The following is a 15,734-nucleotide window of genomic DNA, read 5'->3' as shown; positions in this document are numbered from 1 at the left end:
AACAAAGTCAGTTTACTATAGCACTACAGGTATATGAGGCATTGCTGTGTTATGTGGGCCTCTTTATCAAATTTTGGTTTGGAAGCTGGAGTTCCCCTTTAATTCATGAATAAATGCTTGATTGGAGAACTAAAAGAAAATTCAAAGCAATCTACCGTATATACTCGAGTATAAGCCGAGTTTTTCAGCATCCAAAATGTGCTGAAAAAATCTACCTCAGCTTATACTCGAGTCAGTGGGCAGTAGCTGAGATTGCAGTCACTTTTAATCATTCCTATACCAACAGTTCGCTTGGGGAGAGACTGCAATATCCCACAGCTCCCTCTGTAGAATAACAGTGCGCCCTCTGTTGGTTTTATGAAAGAATAACAGTAACTGCAACATCACACAGCGCCATCTGTTGGTTATATGAAAGACTAACAGTGACTGCAATATCACACAGCACCCTCTGTTGGTTATATGAAAGAATAACAGTGCGCCCTCTGTTGGTTATATGAAAGAATAACAGTGACTACAATATCACACAGCGCCATCTGTTGGTTATATGAAAGAATAACAGTGCGCCCTCTGTTGGTTATATGAAAGATTAACAGTGACTGCAATATCACACAGCGCCATCTGTTGGTTATATGAAAGAATAACAGTGCACCCTCTGTTGGTTATATGAAAGAATAACAGTGACTGCAATATTACACAGCGCCCTCTGTTGGTTATATGAAGGATTAACAGTGATGGCAATATCACACAGTGCCCTCTGTTGGTTATACGAAAGATTAACAGTGATGGCAATATCACACATCACCCTCTGTTGGTTATACGAAAGATTAACAGTGATGGCAATATCACACAGCACCCTCTGCACATGGTAGTGAGACAGTGGGACAATGCACACAGTAATCCGTTTGGCAATTCTCTGTCACCATCAACTTTGCAAAGAAGTCCGGTTGATCGCTGGGGGGGTCGCTTTGGCGGAATGTGCGCTGCTGGGAGACAGGGTTGTAGTTGTGTCTAGGCTTATACTCGAGTCAATAAGTTTTCCCAGTTTTCGTAGGTAAAATTGGGTACCTCGGCTTATACTCGGGTCGGCTTATACTCAAGTATATAAGGTACATTATGCACTCATTATATACTATACACACATTTATTATGCATTTTTTTATGTCATTTGTAATTGAAGTTGAAAGCAGCATTTGTTTATCCCTTCTGTTCTCTGGGATGACTCTTAAAATCCATGTAACAGGAGCAAGGTCTCTGCCAGGGATTTTAATCAGTTTTTCTTCGCTTGCAACATTGCCTCAGGAGTCAGAGCCAGGAGTGCAGCAAATGTAAACTCCCAGGCAGACACTGGTATGAATAGCAGCTAAATTTACAAATAACATTAAAACCACTGAAAAAATTTTAATAAATTAGGGATCCACCAAATCCAGGATTTGGTTCGCAATTCGGCCAGGATTCAAACTTTTTCAGCAGGATTCGGATTTGGCCGAATCAAATCCAAATCCTAATTTGCATTAGTAGATTAGGGATAAAAAGGGAAATTACGTAACTTGTCACAAAACAAGAAAGTAAAAAAAATGTTTTCACTTTTTGCTTTCATGCCCCTAATTTACATATGCAAATTAGGATTCAGTTCTGTATTTGGACAAATATTTCACGAAGAATTCGGGGATTCGTCCGAATCCCAAATAGTGGATTCAGTGCTTACCTAGAATATATATGTATTGCGAAGTTGCTTAGAATTACATTTTCTCTCCTTATGCAAAAATTTGTTTCTTTGGAGCAGGATTCCTTTAAACAAGAGCTTGTACTGTATCTTCTTCAACCATTAGTGTTACTATATTAATTCATTGTTATTAGTTATACACTGCTGTTAAGTTTGTGATCACTTAGAAATGTGTAAGGCTTTTCCCAACATCATGCATTGTCCTGTGGTCATGATGTACAAATTTCACCATGCAGCAGGACAACATTAAGAAGCATGCGTCTGACCTATACAAAACTTATCTGGAGAAAAAAACAGGAAGCCAGAGTATTTGATGGATGCACACCAAACAATCCTACTAAGCTCTTGTGGCAAGAGCTTCACTGTTAAGTCAGAGAATAATGCCCTACATGCAAGTTGCACCTTGGAGAAGAGCTCCAAAAGACATGGGTGATACCTCTCATTGAGGCATTAAACTGCAGAAGAGGAGAAACATTATGTGGCACATAACTTACAGTCCTCACCCAGAATAAAATCTACACCAAATGGCAACTTGGGCAATTAGAAGTTGCCTATACACCATATGTATCTTCTACACTTTCTTCCTACAGTTGCAGCTGGTTAATGTAATGCCATTTAAATGGGCCGTTCACTTTTAAGCTGCCATTTAGAATGTTATAGACTGGCCAATTCTAAGCAATTTTTCAATTTGTCTTCATTATTTATTATGTATAGTTTTTGCATTAGTTGTCATCTTCTTCTGACTCATTCCAGCTTTCAAATGGGGGTCACTAAGCCTATCTAAAAAACAAATGCTTTGTAAGGATTTAAAGGACCTGTAAAGCCCAAACATGAATTATCTTTAAAAAAGCAGCTGTGTTACTAAAAGTCTGCTGGTGTGTTACATGTACCTCTGTGTGCTTTCTTGTAGCAGCTCTGTTGATCCGTTTCCTCTGATAGAGTAGAGTAGGAGAAGCGTTTTTCCCAGCATGCCTATCTTCCCATTGCAACTCACGACATGGATCATGCGCAGTTCCTCTCTGTAGTACTGCTGAGCATGCGCATATTGAGCAGCTTCTTCCCTGCTTACGTCGTTACTGACCTCTGTTCTGCCCTCCCTCTTTGTTAGAGCAGCTAATCACGCTGCAGGATACGGGTTGCCATAGCAACAACCGTTTCTAAATGGGAGAGCAGAGCTGTGCAGCTTGCTGACCAGATTTGCTATATGTAAAACGGATTGAAGGAACTGTTCCTTTTTTCAAAACGGATTATCTTCAGTACAGGCATGTTATGTGTAATTACAGCTCTGCACTTTATCTTGAAATGAGTTTCAATTTCGTATGTACAGAGTAATTTTATAGATAGGAATCACACTGCAGAGAAACGGGTTGCCATAGCAACACTCGTTTTTTAAATTTTAAAAATAGACGCATGCGCATTTTACTAAAAACGAAGGAGGAAGTGATGTCGGCGGATTTCAAATGGCCGCCGCGAAGGAAGAAATAGCGTCGGTACTTTGAGAAGTTGGACACCGAATATGGCAGCGCTTAAAAACTTATTAATATGGCGGTTGGGGAGGCACAGATGTGGCTAATCTAATGAAGGTTAGCCAATTTGAACCCTTTACTTTTCCTTTAAGTGTTATTTACTAAACCTCAAATTTTTCTGATCAAGCTTTTTGGGGCAAAAACTCAAACTTGTTGTGGAAAAAAAAACCAGAGAATTATTATACTGATTATTTATTATTATAATGATTTATTGTACTGATTATTTTGCTGCAAAAAGCTTGAATCTGAAAATCTGCCAATGGGAGATGCACCTATCCCAAATTGTGGTCTGCGCTGGGTTTTGCCCAAAAATCCTACTTTTTCTGGGTTTTCTGGTAAAAACAATTTTTTTGATTTAAATCAAGTTAATTTTTAATACAGGGGCCCCAACCGCCGGACCGTGGCCCACTACTGGGCCGCAGACATAATTGAACTGGGACGCGGAACCAAGTCCGAATTTTGACTTGCCTGAATTCAAAGCAGATCACATAAGATTTGACACTGACACGCCCACGAGCGGTTGATGCCCCCCCCAGTCCTTGCAAAAATTTGGGCTTTACACCTGTCCCTGGGGAAAAAAAGGTTGGGGACCGCAGTTTTAATAAATAAGGCAAAATGGGGCACATGAGTTTGGTCAAGCTTTTTTTATTGGGATAAGATAGATTTGGATTTTAGTAAACAACCTCCTAATTGTTATTGCTGCTTTTTATTAGTCTTTTTATTCAAATCAATGCATGGTTGCTAGGCTAATTAGGACACTAACAACCAGATTGCGGAAAGTGCAAACTGGAGTGCTGCTGAATAAAAAGCTAATAACTCAAATGTTAAATGTTTTACTATTGAGTGTTGTTCTTAGATCTACCAGGCAGTTGTTATCTTGTGTTAGGGAGCTGCTATCTGGTTACCTTCCCATTGTTCTTTTGTTTGGCTGCTGGGGGGAAAGGGAGGGGGTGATATCACTCTAACTTGCAGTACAGCAGTAAAGAGTGATTGAAGTTTATCAGAGCACAAGTCACATGACTTGGGGCAGCTGAGAAATTGACAATATGTCTAGCCCCATGTCAGATTTCAAAATTTAATATAAAAAAATCTGTTTGCTCTTTTGAGAAATGGATTCAGTGCAGAATTCTGCTGGAGTAGCAATATTAACTGTTTCATTTTGAAAAAAAATTACATACAAAAATAAACTATTCAAGGAACAGTAGACCATAGGTTTATATGCCCAACACAAATGGAACACAATGTTGTTGGAAATAAAAAAAATATATATTTATGGACTCTTGAATTACAAAAGATAATTAGCACTTCTAGTCTAGTCTGGATAAAGCACAACATTTCCATTTCCATTATGCATTGTCCAGACATCCAAGGTTATAAGCTATCAGTTTTTTCCTAGGGATTCAAATAAATTCCTCTGAAATGTGCTTTATGCACACAGGACACAGGACGTGGGTAGAGTAAAAAAAGAAATACATACTTATGTAGGCATAGTACCCAGAGGCAGTTTGGTTAAGGAGATTAATGGAGGTCCTGAAAAGGGCATTAGTGTTCATGAATAATTTACCGTAAGCCCCCTCTTTACCAAAGGGGGGCTTTGGCAGCCAACATATTAGCAGCCACTGTAAAATAGTGAGAGGCTGAAAGTACAATACATTTGTTTCAATCCATTCCACCATTTGTTAGTGGGAACATATTCTGATGGACCAAAGTGTACAAAAGGTTAGTAAGAAAGACAAAGATAAACCATTGCCTGTGAAAAAAAACTGCAAGCAGACAGTGCTTTAGCCTTAAATGAAGTACTACAATATATAAATATCAATCATTCCTATTTTTGTCTCTGTGTATTCACATCGGGAACTTATTTCACATAGCGCATATCTGGATATTTCAATGCCTCACACAAACTAAAGTACTTTTGCAGGGCAAAGTTCAATATATTCACAAGGTATTATATTTCTAACATCCGCAAGAAATGCTTAAAGAAAGCAATGCATTAGACAGATAACAGACAACCTGTCCTTATGTTGTCTTTATTTGTTTTATTGTCAGTTTGGTATTTGTATTTTAAGAGGGAGTAAAGTAAGTAAATCTTCTTAAAGTGGCATGTATCTCAAAGTAAGATGGCAAGTAAAGCATATACAGAAAAAAGATAATATTAAAGGAACACTTTACCCTCAAATGATAATTGGTTCATGTGACGCACGTATATTATTATGAAAATGATTTACATGAAGCTCTTTTATGCAATGTTTTATGCAATGTACTGTATTTTTTACATTGTTTGGGGTATAGTTTTCCTTTGCTTACATGGCTAGCAGATCTGAACCCAGTCGGAATCCTTAAAGTCATGCGACTTCAAGTTTTAGCTGATGATTCATGTAATTCTTTCATTTTTTCAAATCTCAATATGCATATTAGGGTTTGGATTCAGATTGGTATTCTGATTCAGTATTTGGATTAATTAGAAGACTATGGATTCAGAGCATTGGAGAAATAGTTTGGAGTTTATCTGTAAATGTAAGCTGGGCGATGTTAAAGAGAGATTTGTAGCAAAGGGTCAGACAGTGATGTAAGAATTTAGGGGGCAGATTTATCAAGGGTCTAATTTCGAAGTAGAAAAAGCTTTGAAATTCGACCATCGAATTGGAATACTACGACTTCGAATATCGAAGTCGAAGTTTTTTTACATTGAATTTGGCCATTTGCGATCGAAGTAAAACCGGTCGAATCTAACGATTTCATCCATCGGTCAAACGATTTATCTCCGACTTCAAAAACCTTAGTAAAATGTTAAATTTAAAGTTAAATCTGGTCTGGCAGTAGTGACTCTGTCTGCCTGGTGTCGGGCAGTGTCAGGTTGTACAAATATATCTTAATGGTATTTGTTAAAGAACTGGAATAATTCACCAAATCATTTGAGAATCCATGACATTGTGGGGCCAATTCATTAACTTCGAGTGAAGGAATAGAAGAAAAAAAACTTCGAATTTGGAAGTGTTTTTTTGGCTACTTCGACCATCGAATGGGCTACTTCGACCTTCGGCTACAACTTCAACTTCGAATCGAAGGATTCAAAGTAAAAATTGTTCGACTATTCGACCATTCAATAGTCAAGTACTGTCTCTTTAAGAAAAACCTTCGACCCCCTAGTTCGCCACCTAAAAGCTACCGAACCCAATGTTAGCCTATGGGGAAGGTCCCCATAGGCTTGCCTAACTTTTTTTGGTCGAAGGATAATCCTTCGATCGTTGGATTATAATCCTTCGAATCGTTCGATTCGAAGGATTTAATCGTTCGATCGAACGATTATTCCTTCGATCGTTCGTTCGAAGTATTTGTGCAAAATCCTTCGACTTCAATATTCGAAGTCGAAGGATTTTCATTCCCCATTCGAATATCGAGGGTAAATTAACCCTCGATATTCGACCCTTGATGAATTTGCCCCTGTGTGTATGGAGTGTATGGGCAGCAACAGATGCAATTTCAGTACTGATAACATATTTACAGGGTTTAGTCTTGAAGTGGATGCTCAGTTCCCCTGGTGAATCCCCAATGAAAAATTACATTAAGATTAAGTTGCCAATTTATCAGGCTGTGTAAAACACTGAAGAAAAACATCACCGTGATCTTGACCATAGTAACCAATCAGCTTGTTGCCTGTATCTTAATGTACTTCACAAGAATAAGAATACCATGAGGTCACAGAGACACTGCGGATTGTGCTCTCCTTGTAAAAGACTTGCCCCAGCTAATAGAACCTTGAAATACCTTGCATATCTGACAAAAGTCTGTGCCCCCCAGCATGCCAGATATGTATCTTTTGCAAGGCTTCAATTTATACATAAAATATATAAATGCGAAGGCTTATTTTCATTCCTATAACTTGCCGACTGGGGGGAATCATAACACTTATAAGGAAAGTCCTGCCTTTCTTTCCCATCTGCACATTTAATTTAGCATTTTATGACTCAAAATTTCTCCCTTCTATTACAGGAAACAAAAGACAAACATCTCATTATACCAATTGTTATAATGGCCCACTATCTACAAGGATGATACAGTATTTGTCAGCTTTTGATCCATCAGTACCCATAATCACTTGCTTCAAGCCACAACCTCTCTTACTCTGGGTCCCACAATACACAGAAGATTCAAGATGATTTTCTATTGGAATATCGCTATGTGGCAATGGAACTTTTCGGTAGGATAGTCCAGAATGATGTACATGATATGCCATTAATAACTATAAGAAACTTCTTTTATGTGATGACTATTAAATCCATTGTAGATAGCTTTATTTTCTTTAAAGAAGTTTTTCTTTTGTTACTATTTATGATTGACAACAGTCTGCCATTCAAAAACAATGTTCCATGATTCTGCATTACAGTGTTTGACCATGAGATGGCACCCATTTCATCATTAAATAACATTTTAAGCATTTGTTCAGCTTATTCAGGCTCAGAGTTTTGCTCAGCATCATTTTAGTCTGTGCTTGTCCTAATGATGCTTTGAATACGGTAATAACTGCTGGCAAACGAATACAATGCAGTTGTGCAAGAATAATGGTTGCTGTTATTATTTTAACCTTATTGAGCCAGTAGACTAGAGGCTGATTGCTTGTTGGCTGCTATTAATTACAAACCTTGTACAGGTTTTGCATAACCCCCCAGCCATAACTTCTAACATTTTAAAATAAGAAAGTGAGACATAGTGAACCTCCACATGTAACGTGGCAGCAACATTTTGACCAGGCCCATCTTCTAGCCACACCGCAAATAACTTGACCATAAAACAAAACCATAAGAAGAAATACAGCCAGTGTGCACTCGCATAACTTCAAGGTGACTTTTGACATGGCCAGATTTTTTAACAGGGGGATATACATTATTTTTGCAGGCATGTATCAAATGAATCTCAAAGTAGAGCTTTATATAAGATATATTTACAGGCCTTTGTGTATTCAACATATATGTACATGTGAGGATTTAGGTATCACAAAGTACTATTTGACTGAATGGCTAGTGAGTGATCCGGCTATATCAGTGGTTGTCTGTATTTCCAGTTTGAGATTGAAAGTTTTGTCAGGGCTCCCCTTTAAAGGAGAAGGAAAGGCTTGCAAGCTCTTGGGGGTGCCAAATATGAGGCACCCCAAGTGATTGTATTGACTTACCAGAAATCCCGGCCGGTGCTCCTATCAGCAGAAAACTGCACCGGGTTATACCAGTGAGCACCACGGAGCGATCCACTTCTTCAAATTTCCCGGGTCAAATGCATGCGTAGTTGAACAAAATAGCCAACTTTTTCGTTAAAGTTCGGCTTTTCGATCTAATTCGCATGTGCAGCCGCGCGAAGAAGGGGGAAGACGGAAGAGGATCGCTCCGTGGTGCTCACTGGTATAAACCCGGGCCAGTGTCGTTTTTTGCTGATAGGAGCACCGGCCCGGGGTTTCAGGTAAGTGAATAAGTCAAGTGCTGCAAGCCAACATAAATTAATGCATCAGCCATAATTCCAATAATATAAAAAACACCATATAAGTGTTCTTCAATCTCACAGGACTCATATACCAATGAACTAAAGTACAACAATAAAGGATAGGAACAGAACAAAGAGAGAAAGTAAGACATATATGAACATGCCGTAGTTGCCTGTCCAACAACAAAGTATTTCTTTCAAAAGCAAGGGCATAGAGAAACCTTGTATGAAGCCTCAGATAAACTTCTCTCTCTGGCCAGTGAAACAAGTGAAGTGCCCATGTTTTTTTTTCTCATAAAACAGTAGCAACAAAGCACAAGGACTTGGTATAATATCTTTACTTTTTGATTTATAGGAATCATTAGTTTTATGGTAAAAGTGCAAGAGAATTACCCAGAATTGCTTTGGTTAATGTTTTCAGGCGTTAGTTACTCACATCTGCTAGAAGATTATTTCCTGGCGAGTGTCTCATTGTTTTCTTTCTTTCCATTCTCCTGAGGTAAATATGGCTATACATACACTGGCTGTTAGGTATTCAGTAAATAGTAAACACTGTCACTGCCTAATTAATACAGCCCACTAAAGTAACATATGCCTCTTCATAAACTAGCTAACTACACTCGTTAATAATTATTCTGTCACAGGCAACTAATATGACAATTTATACTTTTGCTGACAAACTCATTATACCAGGTTGAAATTAAGGGATGCAAGTGTTCACTGGGTATATTTGTTTGAGTGTTGAGCTAGTAAAGGGATGAAGTGCATGTATAATAATGTAATCATGGCTGTATTTATATATAGGCAACTGAGGGCCGTGCAGCTTTAAGGGGGTTGCCCTTGGGTGCCTATATATTCACTTTTTATTAAAAGAACCAGAGCCTACCTGCACAATTCTGGCTGCGGAGATGGGAGGTCAGTCTCCAATTCCATGTAGTCCGTAATGTCAAATGCAGGAAGTGACATCAAGTGCTTCTGTGCATGTGACATCACTTCCGCAAACTGAGGCATATACTGTATATATATATATATATATATATATATATATATATATATATATATATATATATATATATATATATATACACACACACATACATATATATTCCTATTATCTATATTTTGTGTACATTCCATTCATGAAGAAAGTGCACTTTGAAACAACTAATTATGTCACCTCAGTGAATTACGTGTTTAAGGGATTTCCTTTAAAGCTATTTAGCACTTTAGCAGCAATCTAATCTGTTAACCACTGGGGAATTCTGAGATATGGTCGAGACCGGATGAGAGAGTGCTGAGTAGAAATGTACTTCTCAAAGATAAAAACAACAAGTACTGGTATTTAGATTTTTTTGGGGGGGGTTAAAGCCCCACCTTTTGTGGACCAACATTCCATTAGTGTACCCCCTTCTCTAATATTGAAATTACAGACATGTGAAAACATTGTTCTGCTCTTTTAAAGTCACTTTATATAACTCTATGCAATAACAGGTGTAAAAGCTCACCTTATGTAACTATATCCACCAAACTGGGTAGGCTCACATAGGATTAAACTATTGTCACATTCAATGCCGGCTTTCATTGGCCAACGTTACTTGATTGGGTCAGTTAGCTGAGGGTAAATATTTAGAAATTACTTCATGTTTCCCTGCAGCTGTAGTCATTTATTAATACATCACACGCCTCTTTGTCTAGAGAATGTGACCTAAAACAACTGTCAGTCACCCACAGAAAGTCACAGAAGCCACAAAGGCCTTTGTTTGATGACGCTAATAATGACTTTTCAGCTGTTAAAGTGAATTTATTTATATTTAGACAATTAAAGGAAGTTAATAAATCATGTGTTATATACAGGAATGCAGAGTTAAAAAGACTAGAGGACTCAATTATGAATGCAAGTGCAAAGCACATGACCAAAAAAAAGCAAATCACCATGTTTTTTTAGCCATGATACAGATTTCTGGCACAGAGTGGCAAAATTTGTGCCCTTACCAATGCAGGCGCAAAAATAGTGTGGTGTGAATGGCTTGATTTCAGAGTATAGTCACTAGTACATGACACATATTCCATTCCATTACACCATGAGTTCCTACTGTACAGGTGTGGGACCTGTTATCCAGAATGCTCTGGACCTGGGGGTTTCTGTCTAACAGAAAAACGTTTGGATCTTCATAACTTAAGTCTACTAGAAGATCATGTAAACATTAAATAAACCTAATAGGCTGGTTTTTCTTCCACTAAGGATTATTTTTATCTTAGTTTGGATCAAGTACAATGTACTGTTTTTCTTTATAACAGAGAAAAAGGAAATCATTTTAAAAAATTTGGATTATTTGGATAAAATATTGATGGGAGATGGCCCTTCAATAATTCATACTTTTCTGGATAACTGGTTTCTTTATAATGGATCCAATAACTGTGCAAAGGAACAATATAGATTCATATATGTGTCTCAGTTGTATATGTGATAAATGTAGAAAGCCTTATTTTACGCCCACAATACAGGGTGCATCACCATGTTTTTTTCCCACAAAGCATTTGTTTTCCCTCAATTCCAGTGTAATTGGAGCTGCTTACCAAGCTGTATCCACTGTAACCATGCATAATGCATCAGAAATGATTGTTATTGCACAGGCATGTTTTTGTGAATTGGGTGAAATTTGTCGCTAACATTTTCACAGTGGGCATTACTTTACATTGAGAACTATAAGACCAATGATCAAATGGAAAAACTACTACTACTACTAATAATAATAATTAAAAGTGATGGTAAGAGAAAGATGTGTAATTTTAACCATAGTTGGGCCTATCTGGATTGGTGGATTAAGTGAAACAAATGAGAGTTTGCCATATAGTGAAATATATCTTTTTAATTGTTGATAAAAAGAACCCCACCTGGGTATACTCACAAGATTCGAAATTAAAACAGCATTGCACAAATGTTCAGTCCAAGTCCACAAAATGAATTCCTTAATGTGTTTTTGCACTTTTTACTGCACACATACAAGTACATATCTGGATATTCTGTACCAAGAGTTTTCTTGTTTGCACTTCCCCACAGAATATATTTTCAAGCCTATGTGTTTGTCCTGCAAGGTGGACACATTTGGTGGGAGCTGCAATCAAACACTTATGCCTCGAATACAGCGTCAATTTGACTTATTTGCTTTTAAAGGAATGATAGTATTCAAGGCCTATGAGATACCGGTTCCCATATATGTGTATATATATATATATATATATATATATATATATATATATATATATATATATATATATATATATATATATATATATATATACAGTATATACCAATTATTTTTGGACCAGCATTCCCTGTTATAAAAATTCAATTATTTATTATTGCATGGTATCTATGCCCGATGTTTCGTCCCCATTGGGACCTTTTTCAAGGATGAATATTTATTAAGATTGTCCTTAACAATGAATTATTTTCGATTTTAAAAAATGTTTTTCTACAGGTTGCAGGGACGGCTATGGAAGCAGCCATGGCACCCTCATACGCCAACCTGTTCATGCATCAATTTGAGCAGCACTCGATCATGCCCAAATATGGCAACAAGATACTCTTCTTCCATCGCTACATCGACGATATCATTATCGTGTGGTGTGGCACGGAGGAAGAGTTCCATATGATGGTACACAAACTTAATGCACTTGATGGTCCTGTAAAATTCACCTCTGAAATTCATACTGATCGAATACCTTTTTTAGATGTGGTACTATGGAGGCAGGACGAATATATAGATTTTACGCTGTACTGTAAAGAGACGGAAAACAATGTCCTCCTGCATTACAACAGTTGCCATCCAAGGTCTATGGTCAGATCAACTACCTATCTCCCAATTTTGCTGAGTTTTAAGGAATAATTCAAATGATGTATTGGCAGAGCAACAGTTACATGATATGTGTGATAGATTTACAGAATGGGGTTACCCTGAACATGTGCTAAAACGGGCACTAAAGTCAGCTAGACACAGGGTGACAACCCCAAAAATTGAGGCTAAAAAACCCTGTTTCAGTTATAGTACAAATTTTCTACGGGCTTCAATGGGATAAATAGCACTATTAATAAAAATTGTAGTATTATTCAGGCAGATGGGGCTCTTAGCAAGGTGGTCCCAGACAAACTTATGAATTGTTCCCAGAGGGGCACAAACTTAAGGGATCTCCTGGTTAAAAGTGATCCGGTGAGGTGCTATCAAACTAGACAGGATACTTGGCTTCAAATGACGTACCTGGTTAAGCTGTACTTCATGTAGGTTCATGACACCAGGTAACAGCTTTTTACATCCCCATACTTGTAAACGGTTTTTGATAAAGCATCATATTACTTGTACAACAACCCATGTAATCTATATGATCACTTGCCCATGTGGGTTGTCACATGTGGGCAAAACTGACCAAACATTACGGTTAAGGATGGATGGACATCGATCCGCAATTAGCACATCGTTTCAGGATGGTCACATGAATAAACCAGTGGCCAATCATTTTTTTATATATTGCCATTGATCATATCCCTCCCCCTAGAAGAGAAGAGGGGGTAATAGATCTAAAATGCTTCTCCAGAGAGAATGGAATAAAAAGCTTAATACCATAGTACCGACAAGGTTAAATGAGCATTGCTCCTTCTTATGTTTTTTGAAACAAAGATAAAAGCCACATTGATAATTGACTAAAGGTTATCTCGCTGGATTTTGTAACATTCTTGCTTGTACAATATCTGATAAATTTGTTGCAACTATGTAAATAATGAAAGTGTTTCTCTATGTTTCTTCCTTTTTCTTATATGGTTCAGGTGGTGTCTGGTTTAACCCCCGCCTGGGGTGGAACTTGCATCCCATGTCCCATGGGGCTGCACGGGATTGGGTGAGTGTTAATTGGTTTTACTTATTTATTGATACAATGGTTTTTAGTGTGTTATTGGTCTTGATAAAGGTCTCAGGAACAGACTGAAATGTTGACCCTTTTTAACATGTATTTAATGAAATGTATCTTTTAAAATATACAAAGGATCCCAGTGTGCACCTTACCCTTTTGAATTTTGTATGCAGCTTTAATCGGTAGCACCTGGGTCGATTTTTTTCTAGTGGTGTGCTGAACTACTTGGACTGTATATATATATATATATATATATATATATATATATATATATATATATATATATATATATATAGACTTGGCGCCAATTTGCAAAGGGATTTAAGCACTTGTTTGTACACATGCCATTTATCCTTGAGAAAGGTCCCAATGGGGACCGAAACGTTGCATATGCATTTGTGAATAAAACACAACATGATTTTCAAGAAAAACCTTGGAGTGCGGGTCCATTTATCATGATGTATCATTAATCTTTTGACCAACCCGGTAAGAGTGCGTTCACCTATATGGACATTATATATATACACACACACAAAAATTTCGAAAAGACAACTTGGCACTCCAAAATTGTATTTAAAAATGCAATAAAAATATATTGTTAATATCATAGCCCAATGTAAGCAATGTTTTGGTGCTCGCAGGCACCTTTATCAAGCCATGGTTCAAACAAGAATTAACACATCTTTACATAGTATTCACTTCTTAAAGAGTTAAATGACATAAACACTATGTCATAAGATACATATAAGATACAGGGGAATCTGCGCTCAGCCAGATATACAATCCTCTTGTATAGATGTACCTTCCATCCAGACATATCAATCTTTCAATGAGAAGGAGGAGAGCACTCTAACGCAGAATTACAGTAACTGTTTATAATTATATATTTTAGACTGTGAGACACAACATGTTTCGGGCCTTTAACGCCCTTTCCCAAGTATGGCAGTTTAACTGGTTACATCACTTGTTGTGGTATCTTTGTTCCAAAGCCATGGCAAGCAATCAATCCTGCAATGGAAATAGATAGATTACGCATGTTGTAATATACGTGTCTTGACTTCCCCCATATAAGGAGACTGCAAGGACACTAGATCACTTATACCACAAATTTACTCAAACAAGTAAAATGACCTCTCAACTGGTATCTGTGTCCCATGTCTGGATGTAAAAACCAACCACCTTTCTGCACAAAACAACATTGATTGCAGGAGCGACAGGGGGACATTCCCCTGGACTTAGTACACCGAGTGCTCATTTTACCTCTGTCCCCCCTGCACAATCAGATCTCACTAGTTGACTCCCCAATGTACGACCCCTTCTATACAAGTCGGATAATTAAATTTGGGGGCCCCCTGGATAGGCCAATTTAAGAAGGGTCCAATGTTTGCGTAAAATTGATGCCAATTGCTGGCTGTCACTACTGTATTTGTGGTGTTTATACAAATGGCCTGCGGGTGTCACTGTGCACAGGACTTTCTGTACAGCTTGAGAGTGTTAGAGTTTAAGCTTACTGTTGTATAATGGCTGCATGAGAGCCTGCTAATAAAGCACTGTTATACTCTACTCATCCTCGGCTACCATACCTTTTACTGCTTGGATCCGTGTGTTTGAAAATTACATTATTGCTGCTGACCAAGGGGAGATTTCTGCTGCTAGAAAGCGTGTTTTACTTATCCACTGCCTGGGAGCAGAGGGACAGCGTATATTCTATACATTACCATTACCTGATGATACTTATGAAACTGCTCTTACTGCTATAAAGAACTTTTTCATGCCAAGAGTAAATGTGGTTGCTGAAAGATATACTGTAAACTCCGTCAACGTGGACAACGAACAATTTGTAGCAGCTTTGAGAGAGCTGGTTGTTACCTGTGAGTTTGAGAATCTAACAGATGAAATGCTAAGAGACCAAATAGTGGAAAAAACAAACTCACCTCGCATTAGAGAGAGGCTGCTCCTAGAGCAGGATTTAACCCTTGCAAAGGTTATTACAGTTGCTAGCCAAATTGAAACAGCAGTGGCAGAGGCTAAAACTCTCAGTCAGGGAACTGCTGTGAATGTACAGACTGTGAATTCAATACTGTTGCCTAATAATGCACAGTCACAGG

Source organism: Xenopus laevis, chromosome 2L (genome assembly GCF_017654675.1).
Source record: "Xenopus laevis strain J_2021 chromosome 2L, Xenopus_laevis_v10.1, whole genome shotgun sequence".
Taxonomy (NCBI): domain Eukaryota; kingdom Metazoa; phylum Chordata; class Amphibia; order Anura; family Pipidae; genus Xenopus; species Xenopus laevis.
Note: the sequence above shows the minus strand (reverse complement) of the source record.